The sequence below is a fragment of the Bombus pascuorum genome, chromosome 9 (genome assembly GCF_905332965.1).
Source record: "Bombus pascuorum chromosome 9, iyBomPasc1.1, whole genome shotgun sequence".
NCBI classification, from domain to species: domain Eukaryota; kingdom Metazoa; phylum Arthropoda; class Insecta; order Hymenoptera; family Apidae; genus Bombus; species Bombus pascuorum.
This window is the reverse complement of record NC_083496.1, coordinates 16,075,712-16,098,662: the sequence shown is the minus strand read 5'-3', so window position 1 is coordinate 16,098,662 and position 22,951 is coordinate 16,075,712. Positions and strand designations below refer to the sequence as shown.

General features: G+C 40.6%; 2 protein-coding genes across 13 annotated transcripts in view; one reads left to right on the top strand and one right to left on the bottom strand.

The window, feature by feature from the left end:
• LOC132911030 (LIM and SH3 domain protein Lasp) overlaps window positions 1-22,951 on the top strand; it is a 144,328-nt gene that overhangs the window by 10,884 nt on the left and 110,493 nt on the right. The window lies entirely within an intron of this gene.
• LOC132911009 (bromodomain adjacent to zinc finger domain protein 2B-like) overlaps window positions 1-22,951 on the bottom strand; it is a 230,820-nt gene that overhangs the window by 171,834 nt on the left and 36,035 nt on the right. For 10 of the 12 annotated variants that reach the window (XM_060967289.1, XM_060967288.1, XM_060967287.1 and 7 more), the window contains exon 1: window positions 4,123-4,182. The exons of 1 other annotated variant lie outside the window; for it this stretch is intronic. The gene's annotated coding sequence lies outside the window, so the exon portion shown is untranslated. Of the gene's footprint in view, window positions 1-4,122; window positions 4,183-22,951 lie in introns of those variants that run through there. One more of the 12 variants, XM_060967280.1, reaches the window with a different exon arrangement.

The following is a 22,951-nucleotide window of genomic DNA, read 5'->3' as shown; positions in this document are numbered from 1 at the left end:
AGAGCAAAGAACGACCGAATTTGACGTTTGATGTTACGCGGAATTCCTTAAACTTCGATTGGAGTTGACGCGGAGAACAGTTGGGGAACATATTGGGAATTACGTGAGAACGTAGCAGCGTACTACTTAAAATTTCGACTAGAGCTCGAGGTCGCAGAGCGGACAAATACTCGCGTGAGTCACGATTTTCGGGGCTTCTGATCCTCGAACGTATCCGAAAAGACGAGCAAGTTACCGATTCGAGTCGCGTCTCGGTGGACGGTGACGCGCACGAAGCGCGAATTTTAAAATCGCTGCTCTTGAGCGGCCAGTGTAGGAGACACGGCTCGCGGAGAAACAAAGGGTAAAAAGTAATGGGATTTGCATTCGGATACGAAGTGAATCGTCGCGAGGTTGGAATAAAAGTGGTAGAAACAAGAGCTAGGAAAAAGGAGGAAGAGAAAAAGGGTGTATGATATGCACAGTTCCAACAAAGTATTCAAACAATTGTAGATACCTTTTATGAATATCATTTGTTATACGAAACATCCTGAAATTTCATTGATCGTGTAATGAGTTATACGCATTGGTGAAATCGGAAAGAAATCTGAAAATGTACGTAAAAGAAAATATTTAATGAAGTCATATACTTCAGAGAGGTCATAAAGGTATTTAAAGAGTCAATTTTCATCATTTGGACACTTAGTGTGTGCTTAGCGTGGCTGTTCATACTGTAAATTTTATTAATGTGTATAATTTTTATCACTAAATATACTTTTGCAATAAATATCTTGCTAATGAAATTGCAAAATGTTTTATACAGCACACATAATATGGACATAAAAGATTTCCGTACAGTAGCTGTTAAATATTTTCGTGAGAAAGTGTAGAGGGGCGATGAACTCTCATTAAACGCCAAGTTATTTCTCTCTCCTTGTTCTTTTACTCCGTTTCTTTCATTCTCTTTTTATTAAATAAACCACCGTGAAGGTATAATAACCGACTAAATGTGAGCGATAAATCGAACGAGCAGAGAGAAAGAGCAGAAGAAATTTAAAGCCAATTGACAGCTTTAATGAAACGATCCAGGTATCCGATTTACTAATCGCGTCGGTATCGCGCAAACGAAGCTGATTCGTTCGTTAAAATATCGCTTGGTCGCATCGGTCTCTACGGCGAAGATCACCTTATATTAATACGAAGCTAACAGAGCAGAGATATAAACCGATAAAATTTACTATAACCATAAAATATTTTACGCCCCTCCAGTCGCTTAAGATCGTACTTAGCCCGAGTTATCTGCGCCATAAATTCGGTCGCGGCATCGAGAGGGACGCAAAGCGAAGGCGAAACACCAGGGAGAGAAAACCAACCTTTCCTCCCTTTTGGCCACTTATTTTCCAATAAAACGGTAAAAAGGAAACTTGCGGATGACGAACGTGAAAAGGCACGAGCGAACGTGATCGCGTAATATATGCAACGAAGCGTTCTCCCAGACGTCGTAGCGTGTACTCGCTAGCAAACGTGTTCGCCACTAATGTTCACGAACGATGCTTGCAAAATGTTTATAGCTAGAATATCTATGTATGGACATTGAAATACTTTCTACAATTGAAATATTGAAATGAACCGAATGTAGAAAGTACGAGATAGTAGGATACAAAGAACGTACATAACGTAATATCTATGTTAATTTTAATTCGAAAGTATGCGAACAGTTGCTTACTTTGGACAAGATATATGCGAGAAGATTTCATTGAAAAATTAGATAGGAATAAAGGTAAATGCAGTGTTTCTTTCTAATCGTCATATGATAGAGTACCATGAAAAGATTAAATTAATTTTTAGTAACTAATACGCAATAATAAACAATTCCTGATAGTCAAGCTTCGTACAACTATTTCGTTACTCGACAAGTTTCCTATTTGCAGATCCTTTCGCGCGGGTTTTCAGTTGCGAGTCTGATTAAGAAATTAAGTTTCCTAAATTAGTATAAAAACCGTTCTCGCTTAACTTGCCAGTTAATGCAAGAAGCAGTGTAAATAGTGAAGAATATTACTGTTACGTTGTCTAATAAATAGTTTCAATTTATAGCCCGCTGATGCGATAAAAAGCTAGTAAATTAAATTTCTAATTATTAATTAATTCGTTTGTACACGTCGATCGGATCCAACCGTTTGGATCCAAGTAATTTGCGAATATCTGGAGGAACACACCTTTAGAGAAAGACAGGAAGCGTGAATGCGGACTTACACTAGTAACAGAGAAAGATAGAAAGAAGGTGAAAGGGCGTAGGTGGAATGTTCGATCAGCGACGAGGAACCGGAGTCGTTGGAGAAACGAGGCGAGTGGACTCATTCCAGCGAGTTGGCGAACACGCTACCTCGTATTCCTGTATTTCCATGCGCAAGGTGCAGCATGAGCGTATATGCAGTAATCACGATGCACACGTAAGTACGTTTGTGCCGCCTAAGAAACAGAACTGTCCGTTGACGTCATCCGGTGACAAATTATACGACTCGCGGGAGTTCGACGTGCCCACGGAACGTAATGCCACAGCAACCAGTATATTTCCAGTTTCATCGTCTTTCTGCTTTTTTCTTTCGACGATTTATTTATTTCCGAGAAAAAAAGAAACGCTGAGTTTTGCATATTTAATCTCTTGTTACGTAAATACCAGAAGGGAAAATGCTTCTGATAAATAGCGTCTGACACAGTTTTATGAACATTTATAATACAAATATGTTACACGCGTGTACATAATAGGATTATACAGTAGAACGCAATAAGAGGAGGTATCTTTCTTTCGTTTCTATTTCGACAGAGTTTCTTAAAATCAGAAGAGTTTTAATAGAATTTCAAGTAAAATTTAAACGTGAATTTCGCGTCGTTTAGCGTTTAACCCTTTCACCGTAAAGGACTCTGAGGGTATCATAGCGGAAGAATTAACACAAATATCCAGAGATAAAGTTAAAAATACATTTATCCCGAATCTTGTTGGGAAACCATCTTCAAAAATGCTTTCCAAGTTCCGACGAAGAAACTAACATTTACTGAAAACGATGTTGACGAAATTGGAAAATCCTGTCATGGTAGTTGCACCGGGAAACGGAACTTTCCACTTTCGCTAATTGCCAGCAAAATATCCTCACATTAATCTCGACCTAGACTCCCTCTCATCCCTTTGCTAGCACTGATACAAAATCCAAAAAGATCGTCGGTGCGTGAAACGACATCAATCGAGCTTTCTCGCACAGATAACGAGGCTGCACTAGCTAAAGGAGGGGAGTTGATGCGCGCGCGAGAGTTTACACTCAAATATATATATATATATATATATATGCAGACGTTTATACGCGTATACACGCGTCCACGAACGATGAAGCGGTATTCATAGAAAGGGTTGCCGAGTGTCGAGCATATAACGTACAAATTATACGTGGCCACGGAACGGGTGATTTACACGCAACAAACGAAGCATGGAAAACCGTTATCGCGAGTTCACCGCCGCTAACGTGCTAAGTATCCATCGAGAAACATCTGATAAACTTAATCCGATCGTCTCGTGGCGGTCATTACCGCAAGGATAGCCAAATTTTAGGTTCGCCGGAATAGACTCAAAAAATGGTTGAAAATGTTTAAGCTTTCGTAATAAGAACCGATACACGGTTCGTGGGTTGAAATTTTCCATTTAATAAAATATAATAACGGTTACGGTCTAATCTCTGGAACCTCGATGTTTATTTAGAAAATTGAGCTTCGTGTTTTATTTTAAATTACACTTTCCTGTGGTCTGACCCATTTTACCGTATACACGATAGGTACGTATACCACACGTGTCTCTTAAAAGTGAACTCACACAAACTGAAACAAGCTTTGTAGGAAAAACGGAAAACTATTTGCAAGTTTACAGAAGAACTTATTTACTAAATGAATAATATTAATGGAAGAAATAAATTCTAGTATAGACTATACTGTGACTACTATAGATTCTGAAAAATGCTTTTGTAACGTTTCGTTTGAAATCCCTTATCGACGATTTTTATATTCTTCTAACACAGAACCGAATTACTTCGAGTTATGACACTTTCGAAATATATGATAATTCGAATATAAAAAATTGCACGATTTTAAGTAACTCACCCTGTAGGCTGTCGACATTGTACCAGGACCACTGAGGAACTTCCTTCGTCACTCCAACTCCTACGGAATCAAACAGAAAGAAACGTGTCTTGAGTGTGCACCGGATAACGGCACGATAGTAAATCATAAAGTAGCGAGCGAAACGGGCTGGCAAAGGCGAGGAGAACCAAACTAGACGCGCGCGCGTTACCCTTCGCTAAATCTACTTGTCAGTGTATTCTGTGCATGTACAAAACCCATCTTCCATTTAACATTTGCCAATGTGTTCAACTAACGCCTTTTAAAAATAGTTAAAATCAATTGTTTCTAAAAGGCTCTAAAAAAAAACAACTATATTTTTTAGTACTTGAGGAAACAAAAATCTGATATCGATAATTCTAATACTGTAACGTTCAAATGAGAAAATGTAGAAAAATGTACTTATCATGGTGTTCACAAGCGTAGTTAATATTAAAACAACTAAAACTGAAACTTTCAAGCAAGTTACCCAAATCCCTACTTTACCCTATGTTTCCCAGAAAACTTCTCAATTAGCGTTAAGGTTAGGTTTTGCTTCTCTAAAACAAAAATCTAATATCGATCACCATTTCCGTTTCGATAATTCTAATACTGTAACGTTCAAATGAGAAAATGTAGAAAAATGTACTTATCATGGTGTTCACAAGCGTAGTTAATATTAAAACAACTAAAACTGAAACTTCCAAGCAAGTTACCCAAATCCCTACTTTACCCTATGTTTCCCAGAAAACTTCTCAATTAGCGTTAAGGTTAGGTTTTGCTTCTCTAAAACAAAAATCTAATATCGATCACCATTTCCGTTTCGATAATTCTAATACTGTAACGTTCAAATGAGAAAATGTAGAAAAATGTACTTATCATGGTGTTCACAAGCGTGGTTAATATTAAAACAACTAAAACTGAAACTTCCAACGCAAGTTACCCAAATCCCTACTTTACCCTATGTTTCCCAGAAAGCTTCTCAATTAGCGTTTAGGTTAGGTTTTGCTTCTCTATGCGCGTACTTATATCCTATGCCATGCTGTGGGCATGCACGAAGGCACGCGTGTGTTACTCGCGCGCCTCGCCTTATTTATAGTTGCCGGTATGTCCCGTGGTTTTAAGGTCTTCGTAAAGTACCGTTCGGTTAGCGTTGTCTCGGTTTAGAGCGCGCTTTAAACGCCGACGCGATATTCCCTGTAATTACGGATGGTCCATGCGTGCACGCGAATGCGAGCGTACACACGCGGCTTAACCAAAAGCTATCAGGTATAAAGATTCGTTCGAGCATATATCTCGTTCACCGTGCTCAACACATTCGTACACACAGCAAGATACGTACGTGTCTACGTATCTATATTGTAGATACGTTATACGAAACCAATGTCGAGTCGACGAACCGGCGATTTGCCGCATGCCCGACAGCGTTACTTTTGTATCGAACTACGCGACCGCGTAACGCGCCTACACACACGCGCGCAAATAATTACAACCTCCTAGAAGAGCCGAGCGCCATAGTGGAGGAGGAGGAGGAGGAGGTGGGGGGATATGCAGGTGGAGATGGAGAGGAGGAGTGAGAGGAGAAAGAGGACCAAACGAGCTACAGTTTCAAAAAGCATCCCACCGATAATACCCATATTCCCGGCCATCGAGACCCGCAGAGCTGTGCAAAATTCCAGACTCGCCGCGTTCTCCTTCCTTCTCGCTCTCCGTCTCCTCTCTCTTTCTCTCTCTTTCGTTGCCTGTTTCCCATTGCACCTCTTTTTCCATCGTTCCAGAGCTCCATCTTTCTCTGTTGCGCCGCAAGAAGAGCAGACCGCTACCGCTACTGGTTCCCGTGCTACGCGCGGCATCGCCGGGAGCGACGATAATATAAAGCTCGTCGTTCTAGCCGTCGCGTCGCGTCGCGGCGTGGCGCTACGCTGGCGGCGGCACTCGCAGATACATGCATACAGACGACCGACGAACCAACGACGACGACGACGACGACGGCGATGGAGAGCAACGAGAAGTACGAACGAGCACGTCGACCACGACGACGAAGAGGAAGACAGATGCATGGAGGAGAGAAACTAAAACGAGCATGTGTATCCGGTATCCACTGCGTGCGCTTTCATCCCGCGCGCAACAAGCATACTGCGGAGCGACGTGCACACGCACGTATGTACGATCGGACAAAAGATAATCGCGGAGAGCTGTGGCTGTCGGTCGCTTCGGCCGGCTCTGGGCGCGTATGCTGCTTGTAGCCGTTGAACGAGCGAACCAACGAGCGAACAGCGATGACACGAACGAAGAGAGGTCGTGGCGAGTCGAAGGAGAAGGACGCGAAAGGGTGAAGAGATGGAAAGAACGAAGAAGTGCCAGGAGAGAACGCGGGAAAAGGATTACTTCTCCCGTGCACCTCTCTTTATGTATACCTTTCTTCGCGTGACGCGAAGAAAGAAAACGCGTAAACGAAGGGAGCATAACCGGTAGAGAAAGGGTGACGGAGGAAAGGAAGAAAAAGAAACGCGAAGGGCAAGAAGAAGAGAGAACGGTGCAGCAGAGGCGAGTAATAGGGAGTGAGCCTCTGGTGTACGTGGGGTGAGTCGACGCGCGGGAACGAGCGGTTTCGTGGGTCGGTGGGTGGGTGGACCGGGAGAGAAGCGTAGCAGCGGACCGAGATAGAGCGTGGCAGGAACGGGGAAAAGAGAGAGGAGAAGGAGGAGGAGGAAATGGTAAAGGCTAGGTGGGATGAGGTTGGTTAGGCGGACGCGGGGCCAAGAGATGAGTGAGACGACTACGACGGCGACGACGAACGCGCGTAGTAGAGCATAGGAGAGAAGCGTACCACCGGCGGATCAAGGGAGGAGAGGAGGGAGGACGTCGGGGAGACACACGCTGTGCGAGAGGCGCTGGCTGAGTTTGCGAGCACGCGCTACTACTCTTCGAAGCTCGAGTTCTATCTGGCCGTGTCCCTCGTTCCTCTCTGTAGCTGTATAGCTGTAGCTACGCTTCTTCTTTCTCACTCGTGCTTTTGCTCGCCTCTGCCGTCGTCTCTCTTTCTTCTTCGTCCGCGATGCACATATATACACGCTCTCTCGATCCTCTTTCACTTATGCTCGTTCTCTCGATTCGCTCCGTTCGTCCTTCTCTCTTTGCCGTCTTTCTCGTTTACGATGCGCGCTCTCGTTCTCTCTAAGCTCTTCCTCTTCTCTCTTTTCCACGTTCGCAGCGTCCGTCGCATCGCCGGGCTCGCTCGTGCTCTCCCTCTCTATCTCTCTCTCTATCCCCCTCTGGATTCGTTCCTGACACTCCAACCAGCCGCCTTCCCTGCCCCCGTCGACTCTTCTTCCTCGCGACAGCCGCATCGGTTCTCGTTCTGCGTTCTCCTCTCCGTGTGTGTAGAACCGTGGATGTGTGTTCGGGTAGGAGCTCTCTTTCCCGCGTGCACGTTCCACGGCCCGGTTCCTCCTGCTCGACGTTTCCCTGGCCTCGTCTCTTCTCTCGTTTCATCTCGCTCTCTTTCTCTTTCTATCCATCGCGAGCCGCTCGTTTGTCATCTCTCTCGCAGCTTACTCGGTCGCTCTATCGCTGTGCGGGTCCTCCTCTAACCGATTCTCCGCTGGCTCGTTCCGTGTGTCCCGGCGTGTATGAGACACGAGAAAGGCTCAGAAGCGAGTTCACGTTCCATCGCAAAGCACTGGGTGGAATTGGTATATCGGGGGATGGAACGCGCACGGGGCTTAAGGGGAACGAGATATGGCCCGTAACGTACCGACACGTACAAGACGGACGTCGTTTGCGGACGAGATCTGAAGGCATTCCGGGTTGTTGCACCGGAAGAACGAGCCTGAAAGCCTCTGCTGCGTTCTCCCTCTCCTCTTCTTCCTCTTTACCTCTTCCCTGTGTATCTGCTGCCACGAAAGCAGTACCAAAAATTCCGATGTGCCGGATAAAAGAGCCTCGATAATTAATACGAGAAAATGATGGACGACTACGAGACTTGGCGAAAGGGAGTACCAGAGACCCAACGCTCCGTCAAACACTAGGATAACGACGATACTAGACTAACGGAGATGGTGTGCGAGACAGAGTTTGGAAGAAAAGCGACGTGTAAAGAGGTAATGGTAAAATACGAGAGCTAATGGTCTGTCGAGCTACGAGCTGGATATCGATACGCGTTGTTAACATCGGAGGTGATGTTAATTAACGTTTGTGATAGACATGAGCGCATGTACTGTGAGATGATACCGGGGTAAAATATTTCACTCATAGGACAGCACATAAGTATGTGACCATTTTATCCAATAGTACACTACGGTGGAACCTTTTTGCGAGATTGAAGTAAATCTGGGCTATGATTATGGTGGATGCGTGTCTTGACGAAAGGAACATCCGGAGAACGAAATACCATCATATTCGTAGGAGCCTGTATAACGAATTATATGACGAATACGTCAAAACAATCAAATATGTCATGTTGCGAGTATATGCATCTCAGTCTTTGGATATTTCATTCATCAGAAGACGCACTAACTGTAACCATAGTCTAATTCGTTACATCCAATCGGATTCACATTTCCCTGTAGCTCTGCATGGTAGCATTCATATTATATGAAAAGAAGAGTCGATGGATATTTAATAATTTAGACTAAGTCAAGTTAATTAGTACATAAAAACAGAGCTGTAAAATCGCGAAACGAAAACATCGACTGTATAGTCGCAATGATTTCCATAAATAAACGGTAGCGATAAGACGACCATCGGAAAACGGAAGCAAGAGACCGCCAGAAGGGGATGCGATAAGGCATTTTTTTTCTTGATTTCCGTGGAATTACGCACAATGCACCTTGAAAATTGCAAAAAGAAACAGATCGATCATGTAATGATGACTGCGCAAATATCAATGAAAAAGACAAATGAATGTGCAGATAAACAAAGAATGAACAAGGAGAGAAAATAAAAGCAGAGTTTAAGTTGAACAAACCTCGATGGTCTATGGAACGAATCGATTGTTATAATACCCATACACGTACATATGTTACGATATATGTACATATACATACATATTTATACACGATATATCGTTTCTGTCACGAATATGAAACTTATGAATGAATGCAATTGGAGTAGTACATGTGTAATCATAGTTACGCTACACGTGCGCACAGACACGTAGTCGTCGTGTATAATATCGGTCAAATCGCTTGTTGTTCAGTTAGAGCAATCAGGTTTTGCGCGCGTGCACAAACACACCGCGTAGATCACTTTCATGAGTGCATAATCGCCGCCCGCGTCCATCGATTTGTTTTCCGATCGTTAGCGCGGCATATTAATATATGATAATGCCATGCAATAAAGTAATCGCCAACTGGTATCGAAGAGCCATTAAAAAGCAGACAAACAGACGGGGAAAATCGCACGAACATGACGAATTTCGTACAGGTGAGAAGTAATTGCTTCTGAAGCTTTGATCGTTCTCGCGGATACATTCTGGCAAACTCTTTACATGTAATTTCCTGTAATCCGTGGAAAACGGTTTTAACGCAAAGGTACCAGTCTTTCAACGCTACGAACGCTGTTACGCTTTTTCGTAAATCGTTCCCGTACGTTCGTGTAATAGTCTATCTGAAAAGTCGTGGGCATTTCGCGTGTTTAAGGCGAGCATGATTTTTATTAGATCGTACATTAAGCTCTCAAGCTTCAAACTGGTCAATATTTACATTTTTTGTAGATTTCTTAATTACTTTATTCAGGAACAGCATACGTATTCGATTCTTTAAAAAAAGATGATAAGTTTACTCAAGAAAATGGTACGAACAACGATAAACACCAGGGTACATTTTGAAAAATGATGTTACTGACATCATCATCGTTTTCTACTTTTCTATTTATGGAGTTGATCGATGTAGCTACTGAGTGGGGCTAAACAACTCGTATACCAACAACTGTGTTGCATTCTGCGAATCATTTCTGACCTAATCAGACAATTTAAATAAATAAAGGAAGAACGAAATTAAATACCAGTTTTATTCGTGCTATTCTTGTATCTTGTAATTTTTAAGCGTATGATATATCTTGAATCCTGCTTTTCCTTCGCACGTTTCACAAAAAAGCTGGGACTCGACAAAGGAGCTCCTCAGATACAATGTTTTTCTATTGCTAAACAAAATTTTAATAGATGAATTTATTTTAAACGTTCAAAGTAATTTTGCTTTGTCGAAACGGATATTATATTAAACGCATAACAATTTGAAGACTGTAGCAGAGTTGATACATTTACTCCGACGAGATGAGCATATCTGCTTCGACCAAAAGAAATAGATACTCTATATTATGATTCAACGATCCAATGATTTTAATTGTTATATTACATAATACAAGGGATCTTTGATCCTCTTTTGTCTCGGTTCTCTCTTTAGCCGTCAACTCTACACCGTCAATGTATCGTCGGTTTTTAATGTTAACACCCATTGATTTGCTCTAGTGACATGGAAATAAAACGTGCAACAATGTCGCGGCGATAAAGAATTTGTAACCCGAGAAATCCACCCCCGGCGGTCGCGATATATTACATCCCTGCGGACGAAGAGCGGAAAAGAAATATCACGTAATTTATTTTTATCGTGCGTCGCGTCTACCGTTTCGCCGCCGAGTCTGTATATATCAAAAGATTGCCTGCGAAGAAACCCCAATTTAAAGGTTTAACCACATCCTGCCACAGTTTTAACCCCCGCACCACTCCTTTATCACACGTCTACGACAGCTGTTAATTACGAGTACGAGATACGCGACCATCCGGATCATCGTGTTTGCATTTTTCAAAAATCCGCTGTATACGATTTTGAAACGGTGTACAAAATCGGTACAGGTCATCGGTATGCGTCCGGGTAGAACAGATCGTTGAACTTGAATCGTTTGACTACAATAGTCTACCGCGGACTAGAAACCTCGTTTTAAAACTAGAGATCTTGATCGATCATGCACGCGATGATCAACAATGACGATTACGTATGCGATAAGCATACGCATAATTGAGAAGACGAATCTGTGGCTCTTTTATGAATTTCCAGTAGCAACAAACATATTAACCTATGCCGAGTGTGACATCAGTTTGTATCTGAGGAGCTCCTTTGTCGAGTCCCAGCTTTTTTGTGAAACGTGCGAAGGAAAAGCAGGATTCAAGATATATCATACGCTTAAAAATTAGAAAATACAAGAATAGCGTGAATAAGACTGGCATTTAATTTCGTTCTTCCTTTATTTATTTAAATTGTCTGATTTGTCAGTTAAAGTAAATTTCAAATAAAACACATGAAAGCGTTGGGAGCTTCTGCTAACGAAATTGAAATAAAATTCAGAGTGTAAAGAGTTAACGCCATCCTACCTTCTTTTTTTGCAATAAATAACATTGCCATTGGGAATAAGTAGATTTTTAAAGAAAGAAGGATCGCGTATTGGTTGTATAACATAGGCAGCAGCCATTTGCGTGTAATCATCGTTCAGGGATAGTTTTAATTCGCGAGGTACACGCTCGCCTGGACGGCACGGGATTATACAAGGGAATAACACGCTCGTAGGTATAATTGCATGTGTTTGCGACGCACAAGCGGGCAAAAAAGAATGTGGCGGTTCGCGCTTTGTTTTACCCGCGACAATTGCTTTCCAATATGAGACAGACGGTCCCGAAATAAATTATTAATCCGTAATGAGCGCAAGCTGCCGTTCGTAATTCCCGTGAATTACAACAGAACGATTCGCGCCGCGTTTAAACCGCCACTTTTTGCCGACTCATCGCTTGATTTATCGTTTAAATTTGAAAAGAAACGACAATAACCATAAACTGTTGTATCGCGCCACACCAACTTTCATTAGGTTTACAAATATTAATGGAAATCGAAAGAAAGATGTAACAGGATTTCTTTTAGAAGGATGAAAGAGTTGATGTCAGTCTACGTTTTCAAACAATATCCTTTTACCATGTGACCCATTACAGTTCTAGACTATTTCTTAAATCTCGTTAACAAGTCTACATATAATTAACAAATAATTTAAGCTGAGACGTTAAGAGCAAAGGTAGACTAAACCACGTTTGAAGTTAGGGGCGTAGAACGAATCTTCGCGTGAATTGGCCATCCTTGTTGTGTACTATAGATGATATTTATTGATACAAATGTGATTATTACAGAGTTTAACAAGTAATAGCGGCGATCGGATAATCGAGACGTCGACGACAATGAATTTAGGTTCGATAACGAATCCACGGTCAACGGGATGACGAATGCGATTTGATACAAGATTCTGGTGTCACTCAACGTACTTGTCCACCGTACAAGTCGAACTTATCGGACTGAATCTCAGACAAGTGGAACTGCCCTTATATACTCCTCTCGGTACCTCTCTATACCCCTCGGGTCGATCTTTGTTTTTAAGGAGAGCTATTTAATTGCTCCATACCTCTGTTAGGTACACGTCCCTCCCGTGACCGTGGCTACGTTCAGCGACCCGTTATGTCACTCCGAGCCCAAGCCCACTGTCATAAATCTCAGGCACCCATACTCAGATTCAATCATAAACAACTATTTCTCAGTTTTATTATTTAAGTACAGCTATAATAAAAAGTCTGGATTAAGTTTGGGGACCTTCCCAAACATTCCAAAAGAAAGGCCCCGATGTCCTTTCATCTCCGACATACTATATATATAAATCAATTCGATAAATTCTTAAATTTTTATAATTTACGAATTTGTATTAATATTATCATTAGGTTATCATTAGGTTTAGGGACGTGTAACGAATTTTCATTTGGACTAGCCATCGTTGTACAATGGAGATATGATTTTTACAGAGTGTGACAAATAGCCATGGTGATTAGACACTCGAGATGTTAATGACAATGTTCTTAGGTTCGATAACGAATTCACCGGCAACGGGGTAACTCTTTGTTAAACGTAGGATATATTTTGAAGCACAAAGTAGCGTTCGCTGTGACGCTCTGTATATGCTGCACGTAAAGATGATGCGAAACTCTCCAAGGAGATCGCAAGAATAAAAGACTGATGAAAACTTTCCTCTCCTTACGATCGCGTTCGTTTTGTTGAATATTGGCCGGGGATACCAACAAAATTGCAACCGCCGTTGTTAGGCGACGTTGTTTCTGCCCGGGGTTTGATTGTTAATACAACGTGTGCCCCATAATATTGGCACTTCTGAGGCAAAACCACACATGACTTGATTTGTCCTCGAGCCCGTGTGCCGCTACAATTATACTTTTTTTAAGGAGAACTGTACAACTACTCCATACCTCTGTTAGGTAAAAACGTCCATCTCGTGACCGTGGCTACGTTTAGTGACCCGTTATGTCACCTCGAGCCCAAGCCCACTGTCACAAATCTCGGGCAAACGTAATCGGATTAAATCATAAACAACTATTTCTCAGTTTTATTATTCAAGTACAGCTATAATAACAAGCCTGGACTAAAGTAGCGGGGACCTTCCCAAACATTCCAAAAGAATGGTCCCGATGTCCTTTCACCTCCGGCAGGTATATTTCGCGGTTACATCTATTTTGGGTAAGGAATTATGTATTCAGTTTGCTGTGTTAGGGTGAATCCACTTTCTGTTCTAAATGCCTCGCATAAGTACGTTTCCAATGAATGATACTCTGAAAAATCTTTGATATTATGGTTGCTGACAAGACGAAGTTTGTCCACGACTGTATCGGATGAAAATTTCCGTTTATCTGACGTAACACGGCTGCGGAATCATGTCGGCGTGTCATTTCTGCGAGCTATGACGGCTCTTTTACCTCCTTAGCCCGTGTACGTGTTGTTCTATGTAACGTCACACAGTAGCATTCGCAGAGTCTGACGAGTTGTGTCTTTGACCCTCGTAAGCTTTGACCATGACACGATATAAACGAGCCGACAGTCAGCTCTTATTATCGTGCCATGAAGGTTGGTGTGGCGCGATACAACGGTGCCGATGTCACAGCGGCCGCGCGCCGCTGCAAAATGCCACCTAGGTCTGTCGTAAATTAACATAGAGCGTGATGGTCGGGAAGTACGTTAAGATTCATCGTGACACCATCGCTTCGAAGAAAAGTGACGCGATGAAACGAAGAAATATTCCCATCGACGCGATAATGTCGATGTCAACGAATGTTCATTGCCCGAGATGCAGTGTCTTTAGAGGTCGCGATGATTTTTAGTTACAGTTTAGTTAATGACACTAAACGATTTACGCAACAAATTAGACGATAATTAGGTATCAACGATAATTGGGTTGGCAACTAAGTGACTGCGGATTTTGTAATTAGGTGGTAATGGCAAAATTGCCGATCCGATATTTACTCACAGCCACCAAAACAAAGAAACATCTTGATCGTATTTATATTATTCCGAACCAATACGCCTGGCATAAGATTTTCAATAAAACTGTACAAATTAGTGCAGTTAAGTTGTCTTTCTTTATTATATTAACAAGGAATAATCTACAATGATAAAAGATATACTAACAACAAATTTTATTTTCACTCTCTAGGTATTTTCTTCGACATAAGTGAATTAGTATTGGTCGAATGAAAATTAATTCTGACCAGCACGGTATTCGTATGTGGGTTTAATAAGACCCGAGCCTAATGCGAAACGATCAAATTGGAATTATATGCTGAAATACTTATTTTTATTAGTTTCTTTAATTCGTTAGAAGTATTCTATACACGAGGAATATCACAGATTATTTGTCTGCTATAAAGAAGAGCGATGACTTAGAAAAATATTAGGAGCTACAGGTTTATTGGAAAAGGTAAACTCGTATATTCAGGGAAATGTTCACTCTTCACTAACAAGGAATAATCTACAATGATAAAAAATATACTAACAACAAATTTTATTTTCACTCTCTAGGTATTTTTTTTGACATAATTGAATTAGTATTGGTCGAATGAAAATTAATTCTGACCAGCACGGTATTCGTATGTGGGTTTAATAAGACCCGAGCCTAATGCGAAACGATCAAATTAGAATTATATGCTGAAATACTTATTTTTAATAGTTTCTTTAATTCGTTGAAAGTATTCTATACACGAGGAACATCACAGATTATTTGTCTGCTATAAAGAAGAGCGATGACTTAGAAAAATATTAGGAGCTACAGGTTTATTGGAAAAGGTAAACTCGTATATTCAGGGAAATGTTCACTCTTCACTAACAAGGAATAATCTACAATGATAAAAAACGTAGTAACAACAAATTTTATTTTCACTCTTTAGGCATTTTCTTCGACATAATTGAATTAGTATTGGTCGAATGAAAATTAATTCTGACCAGCACGGTATTCGTATCTGGGTTCAATAAGACCCGAGCCTAATGCGAAACGATCAAATTAGAATTATATGCTGAAATACTTATTTTTAATAGTTTCTTTAATTCGTTAAAAGTATTCTATACACGAGGAATATCACAGATTATTTGTCTGCTATAAAGAAGAGCGATGACTTAGAAAAATATTAGGAGCTACAGGTTTATTGGAAAAGGTAAACTCGTATATTCAGGGAAATGTTCACTCTTCGAATTCGAATAAATCGACAATGACGGACAGGGAAATTCTAAAGCGGCAACAGATACGTAAGAATCTAGGAGCTCTCTCATATTTATGCCGGGGTATTGGAAACGCGTTATCGACGAACAGATATCGTATGGATTAACACCGATAAATTCCACACGCCCATGGAGTTTCCCGCGACAGACGAGCCGTGATATCGAAACAAAATGTTTCATCTGAACTTTCACAAATATGTCATCCCTCAGACTTTTACCTCCGCTTTCATGAATCGTATTATATTCAATTTTCTACAGTTGGGACGGAATATAAATCGAAGGATATCGTTTACATTAGAACGATCATTATAGTTATTATAGACGTGCAAAATATTTTTGTTTTGTATACAGATACGAATCTATGGTCAAGAGTCGTCGTCGCGAGAGTAGCGTTTCTTAGCTCTGTCACGCACGCGATATGCGCTTACGAAACACATTGACCGAGTGAAACGGCTCGCATTTTTCGGACGCAATCGCGCAAGAAACGAAATACACGAAACGTAATTCGAGCACCCGACAACGTCTCACGAATCGACCTCAACTGGTCGACTTTTGCCACGTATAGTTGGCGAGACCGATATAGCAAGATCGTAAATTGAAGCTCTAAGTGGCGACACTCACTGACATAGCCCTAATATCAGGAGTAATACGTGTCTGAACCTGCTTAAAGCGAATTTTTTTTTTTTTTTAAATTTTATTTTGGTTATTTTACAATTTGTCCTTATGGACATTTGGTAAAGTGTTATATCTTGTTGGTGAAGAAAAAAAAAGAAAATAAATAAAAATAAAAAAAAATATAGCATGTGGGCGGCTACCCCCAGCGGGGTGCCAGCTTCGTTTTTTTTCTAAGTTATATCTTTTATGAGGTCTATTGGGTGTTTTTTAAAGCGAATAGCTTAATAAAATTAAGGTTAGTGCATACAGTTTTAAAATAGTGTAGGCACACTTTTACATACTTACGTTACTGTTACCGAAACGGTATCATAACATCGAGTGAACGTACCAATATTTTCACTTAGCAATGATGTTTACATTCGGTGCAAAGAAAGATGAAAAACTATCAACAGCGTTCGAATACTTTTGTGAGACACTTGTCATGAATGTTTCTATTAAATGTATCGTAACTCCTGTCAATATTATTAAATCGTTTTCAAGCTTTACTCATGTTGACACTTTCCTGTCACTATAGATACCAAATTAGTTTAGTATACCTCATTTCATTAATGGAAATTTGTAAGTGTAAGCGTTGGAATAGGTATAATACTTTAGTATAAGAAATCAGAAGTTTTTTCATTAAAATTGTATTAATCTCTTGTAGCTCCTTAGTCAATAAGAATTATACCAGAAAGAATAATCAGCAGTTGTCAAAAATTAAGAAGTATATTTTTGAAAAAAAAGAAGCTCACAGTCCACAAATATATTCGTCAAAATGTCTCAAACTGTTTCAATTCTTAAAATGTACAAATTTTACCTTCTAATCGATCTCACTGCATACATATGTATACATCTTTCCCATTGCCTACACTGCCGTGCAGCGTGTCTTTTCTAGTGTCCAATTACCAGCAATCAGATGAAAATTGCTCAAATTCCGCTTATCACGAAATTATATAATATTATACAATTCTTATAGTATACAGATTATAGACATATTATAGATCGTTTAAAATGAATTTTATTACTATATACACATATATATATGTAATGTCATAATCTCAGTTGATCGATTCTGAAGTCTGAAGATCGAGTTTATCGTGAGAATACTTAAATGAAGTACACAGTTGATACCAATAAATAACAAGTTCTGTGCAATGTCTACACAAAAATTGAGAATCGATTTTCAACGTGCTGAGCTACCGATCTTCAACGTTTTAAATAATTATTCTTTCTTACGTGATCTTGTCTGTCTCTGATGTTGCTCTCTGTCCGTCCGTTTGGGAAATGAGTGTCTCGCAAAACGAAGGAAAGTCATGCTGTCCGTAAACAGAGAGAGTCCCTATCACACTTGAACTTTAGGAATTTTACACACACATATATATAGTAATCAAATTCATTTTAAACTATCACTTTCTAAGTAACAAATTTTCTCACATTTTAAGTTGTAGCTAAATTGTGAGATAAAAGGAGGACAAATGAGACGATATATATATGTATGTACGTATGTAACGTTGACGTTAGAAGAAAGGCCCAGCGGCTCGCCTCGCCGTATACGAGATCATTGTGGCTAACCACGAATGATGCAAATGCTAGTATGTATTTACACAAACGGTTCGTCTGTAATGGGGTCCAATCAACAGCGAGGAAAATCTGAACTATGTTGCAAAATGACGTGTGAACGTGACATACTTTTGATCGTCGATTAATTATTTATCTATTTAACGAGCAATTTCTCTATCAAAGTGCTCATAGACGCCAGTGTAACCGAATTTTTGAAACCGATCTCCACGGATCAATCAATTTTTGCTACGAGCAATGGAAGCATTGGGAAGGATAACGGAAAATCGAGTGCTCGAGTAGTTTATACATATGTATACTCGATCTATTGCAGCGTGCGTTGTTTGTGCAGCGACTAGCAAAAATCTCTTATTAATCTTGAGTCACTGCTCGCCGATATTTCGATTCTGTACGTCTACTGGTCCGAAAACACATCTAGAGTCGCGTAATCGCGCGTAAAACATGCATGAAACATATGCGTATCAGGTTGGAGAAATGTTTGAGAAGTTCGTGATATAAACTCGTTTAACAATATTTGCAGTATAGGTCCTAATTAAAATTATTATTGTTAACGCAATGATTGCCAGAATTACACAGATATACATCGTTGTAAATTTTTCGATAAAGCGTCAAGGTTGGCTTTAGGATACTTTATGTGAATATTGCCTTTCAATTGATCTATACGCTATTTATTGTCAATTATTGAAATTTCTGCAATAATATATTAATTACTGCTTTAATATTACGTATTTTCAATGATAATATTATACGTAAAATGAGGATTAAAATGAATGGAAATTAATACAAATGACCTATTTGATTAAAAAATAATCAATTTGATTGTGAAAATAATGTGGAATAATCGTCGACAAGTAGAAACTGTTCCACTGCTTTCCAACATTTACCGAAAGATAAGTGAACATGCATTCTTCACGGCACTCTAATTAATTTCTTTAATTTCTACGGGTGTCAGAGTGACCGAAAAATAGCTCCATAGATCCGAGTACCGCGTCCGTCGAGTGGTCACCAGTGATCACTTTCTTGAGAATGGTTCCTGGCGACTATCTGATCTCTGTAGACACATACACGTTACATGGAGTTCCGATTCAGCTGCAACTGCTTTCGCGGACAGCGTCCATTCCGGATCAGCGATGGGAAATAATCTATTAGATCATGGGCAATACCATCCTGGGATACATTCTACCGTGATGAAATTGAGACTTGGAAAAATGTCCGCGTTCGAACTGTTCTATTGTAACTCTGACACCGAGAGAGTTCAACTTCTTTCGATGGAAGACAGCTTTGCGTAACAAAAGAGGAGGAATAAAAATAGAAATAGAATAAAAACGACACTCTAGTATCTGTAAAAATAGTAACATCTCTAAGATAACGACGGATAAGGCTGGAACGAAAGTTACCGTGAAGTGAAAATAACTGTGGAAATGTTAGGGAATCGAGGGATTGCAAAGAGCTACGCGTCACAGATCTGCGAATAGTACGCAGTTAATCTGCCGTATTTATTAATAATTCGAATGTTAAACGATGGCGATGTAACATTCCATAAAACAATGATTTCCATATATAACTCTGACCATTAAAGTTTCATATTCGATTCCGCGAAACATATCAAAACGCACAAAGTTCCCTGTTTCGTACCAATTAGCCTAAAAGTCGGCAACTGAGTTTTTCTAAAGCGAAAGCTAGCACTCGGAATGCTCCAGTAGACACAGCTCGCTATCGATCCACAAGAGATGGAATCCTATCCTTGAAAAGCGACACGCAACAACAATGCCGCCAAAAGATGGACCGCGATAGGAACAGTTAATATTATATCCGACAGTTGAATTGCGATATCGTGGCGAAAGCTAGGCGCAAAATTATCGGGCAGGTCTTATCGACCAGATCCCCGGCGCGAAGAGAGAGTGCGAAAGAGAGCAGGGCGGCGATAGAAGCCGAGAGAGCTGATAGTCTTTGTGGAGAGCGCGTGATCGAGACCGCGGAGCAGCGTTCGCGGCGTTCCAGGCGAGATCGCGACGGCACATAATTTTTCCAGGGTTCGTTGGGGGAGCCAGTCACGCAGGCCAGTTTGACGACAAGCGGGTTTGCCTGGCTCTCGCCATTATCCAGGCATTTGCGAAGAAAGCGCGCACCGGCCATCAGACACACCCTGTATCTCAAGAACTCCCCTTATTCAGAGTGAGTTGCGGCGTTATAGCGCGGCCAGAGGACTATATCGGTATCCTAGCGTGCGTTCAAACTGAGATCAATAAAGCGCTCCTTTATAGACTTCACTACACACGCTGTACAAGCTTGGCCAACTCTCCCTCTACCGTTCAGTTCGTTCGTTTCGTTCGTTCGTCCAACGAACGTGTGCCCTCTTTCTCGCTCTCTTGCGCGTGCACACTACACCAGACGTACAGGCGCATACACACACACACACACACACGGACAAAAACAGGCGCACGTAAAGAGAGTCAGCCTCTGCTGCCACCTCCCCCTGAAATCGCCACCCTTTTCCCCCTTTCGCGGCATCAAAGCGCAGCGCTCGCCTGCTGCTACGTAGCAACCCCTCGCCGGCCATCGTTCAAACCCCGCGCTGCTGGCAACTACGAGGCCATAAATAACCGAATGACCCACCGCGAATAAGAGACGGCAAACGCGAGGAGCTACGATCCGGCCACCCGTTATATATTACTCCGTCCATCGTCGTCCGACCACGTTTTCTCTTCTCTCTGCTCTCTCTTTCTCGCTCTATCTCTTTCTCTCTGGAATCGTGGCTGTGTCTGCCTCTCATACCGCCTCGATTGCCGCTTCGTTATACAATTATCGATACTATCGGTAGGCCTTGCCTACCGAACGCGTGTACAGCGAATACACCTCGACAAAATTTTACGCGCTTTACGTGGCTGGCGATCGCATCGATTTTTCCGAAGGTTCTCGCCTCATTGAGTAACACGGTGTCTTTGAACGAAGATTTTCCAAATCTGCGTGATGTTTTGCGAACGAAGCGACGTCTTTAGATGACGATTTCTGAAGTCTCTGTGGCCTTCGATGTTCACCGCCTCTCTCTCTCTCTCTCTTAACGAGAACATTTCTAGAAGCTCTCGATTTGGGTTATCGCCTTCTATCGACGCGGGAATTAATGCGAACTTGTGAGAAGGTTGGAATTCATATACGAAGCATGTACATACACCTAATATAAAGAATTCCGCGTATACAATGTGTTTTATAGGAAATAATGCCGTGCGACGTTTGCCCGTACCGAACGCGATCCTATCTGTTTCGAGACTGATTGAACAAGCCCCAGTGTATGTATAACAAGCGATCGTTATTGTAGTCATCGATTAAACCGTAACGCGATCGTATACGGACAAAATGAGTTGCGCGGATGGTTAGACGGTTAGATGGGGAATTAATTGAACTTTTCCAAGATTTTCCAGTCACGGATCTGTATGCCAATCGATGGCAAAGGTGCGAGTGCAACGCTTCTAATTAATACGGTTGTCGTATCAATCACCGCGCACCGTTATCGTAACGATGTTAAAAATTTCATAAAGATGCAGCAAAGGAATCATAAGCAGCCGACTTAAGTATCGGTAATATATGGTTGCTCACGAGTTGCATAGCGCTACAGTTGCTAATTAATATATTCCGACACTTGTAGAAACCTTTTATAGGTCTTTTATTTATTATCATTATATATTTATAATATTTTATATAATACAAATATATTACGTCTCCAGACTTTGAAATTTCATTATTGTAATGGCACTTGACTATCATTGTTATATCGATCAATTTTCCGCCTATTTTCCCGCTACTGTAATCAATATATAAGATCACACTATTAGGACCTATTGTGATCATAAAAGAATTAATTTTATTATTAAATTATTAATTACATTAATAGGCCTAACTATTCAGTAGCTTCTGTTTATGTCGTATACTAATTTTTTTACTAAATATATTTGTAGCAGGCGTTACGAGATTTTTCAAATTCGTTTCAAATTTCCCTAATGACAGTGGTTTTATTCCGATGCTAATGAAATTTACAAATCTTTAATACAATACACACAGGAAATACATAAAAGATTTCTATGGTGGTACATGTTCAAATATTATACTTTCGTAAGCCGCTATTACCTATTTACCTATCTCCGTTCGCGATTGATACCTATCTTTAGAATATTAAAATTAATCTAATGGACACTCGAAACTGCTAGGAAAATAAATTTCTGATAAGCTGGTCCAAGTATTTGCCAAGATGAAAATCATCGACAGACTCATTATTTATGAACTCGTGGCTGGAACTATTTCAAACGGGTCTATCCATCCTTGTCTCTTCTTTTTCTCTCCTTTACTTCAGCCGAGAGGTAGGTGAGGATGGACGAGGACGCAGAGTGTCTTTTACCGAGCGGAGACGTTCTCTTCTAGAATCACTTCGTCTCTTTTCCATCCTCTTTCTCTACAATTTATTTTTTATTTTTTCTTTTCGTTCTTTCTGATAAGTCGATGTAATCGCCTCAACACGATGTTATTTTTCTATATAGAATTTTCTCGTGTCATATTTCTCGAGATATAAAAACGAAACACCGATTTTTCGTTGATTCGCGTTTACGAGAACGATTCCACTCGAACACCATAGATCATAGGTGAAGATCATAATAAGCCGCATTTTCAATGTTTGAAAAAGAAGCAGTTTTACAGAAAAGCAATTTTACAATTCAAAATATTTTACATTTGTCCCGTGTTACCAAACAATGTCCTGTTATTTAGTTTTAAAGGATAAATATGTATTCTTGCGCACTATCTCTAAAAATAATATCAGTCATGACACTAAAACATTAAAGACATTAAAATACTACATGTACTTTGGTTTCTATACATATTCGTTAATTATTAACAATTACGGTTGCTATAAAAAGTATGTGCGTCATTGCATTTATTACAGCATTTACATCGTAGTTAATGATGTTCAAGTATGTATATAAAATTTGATGTCATTCGGTAATATACTTTCATACGACTACACAAATTTG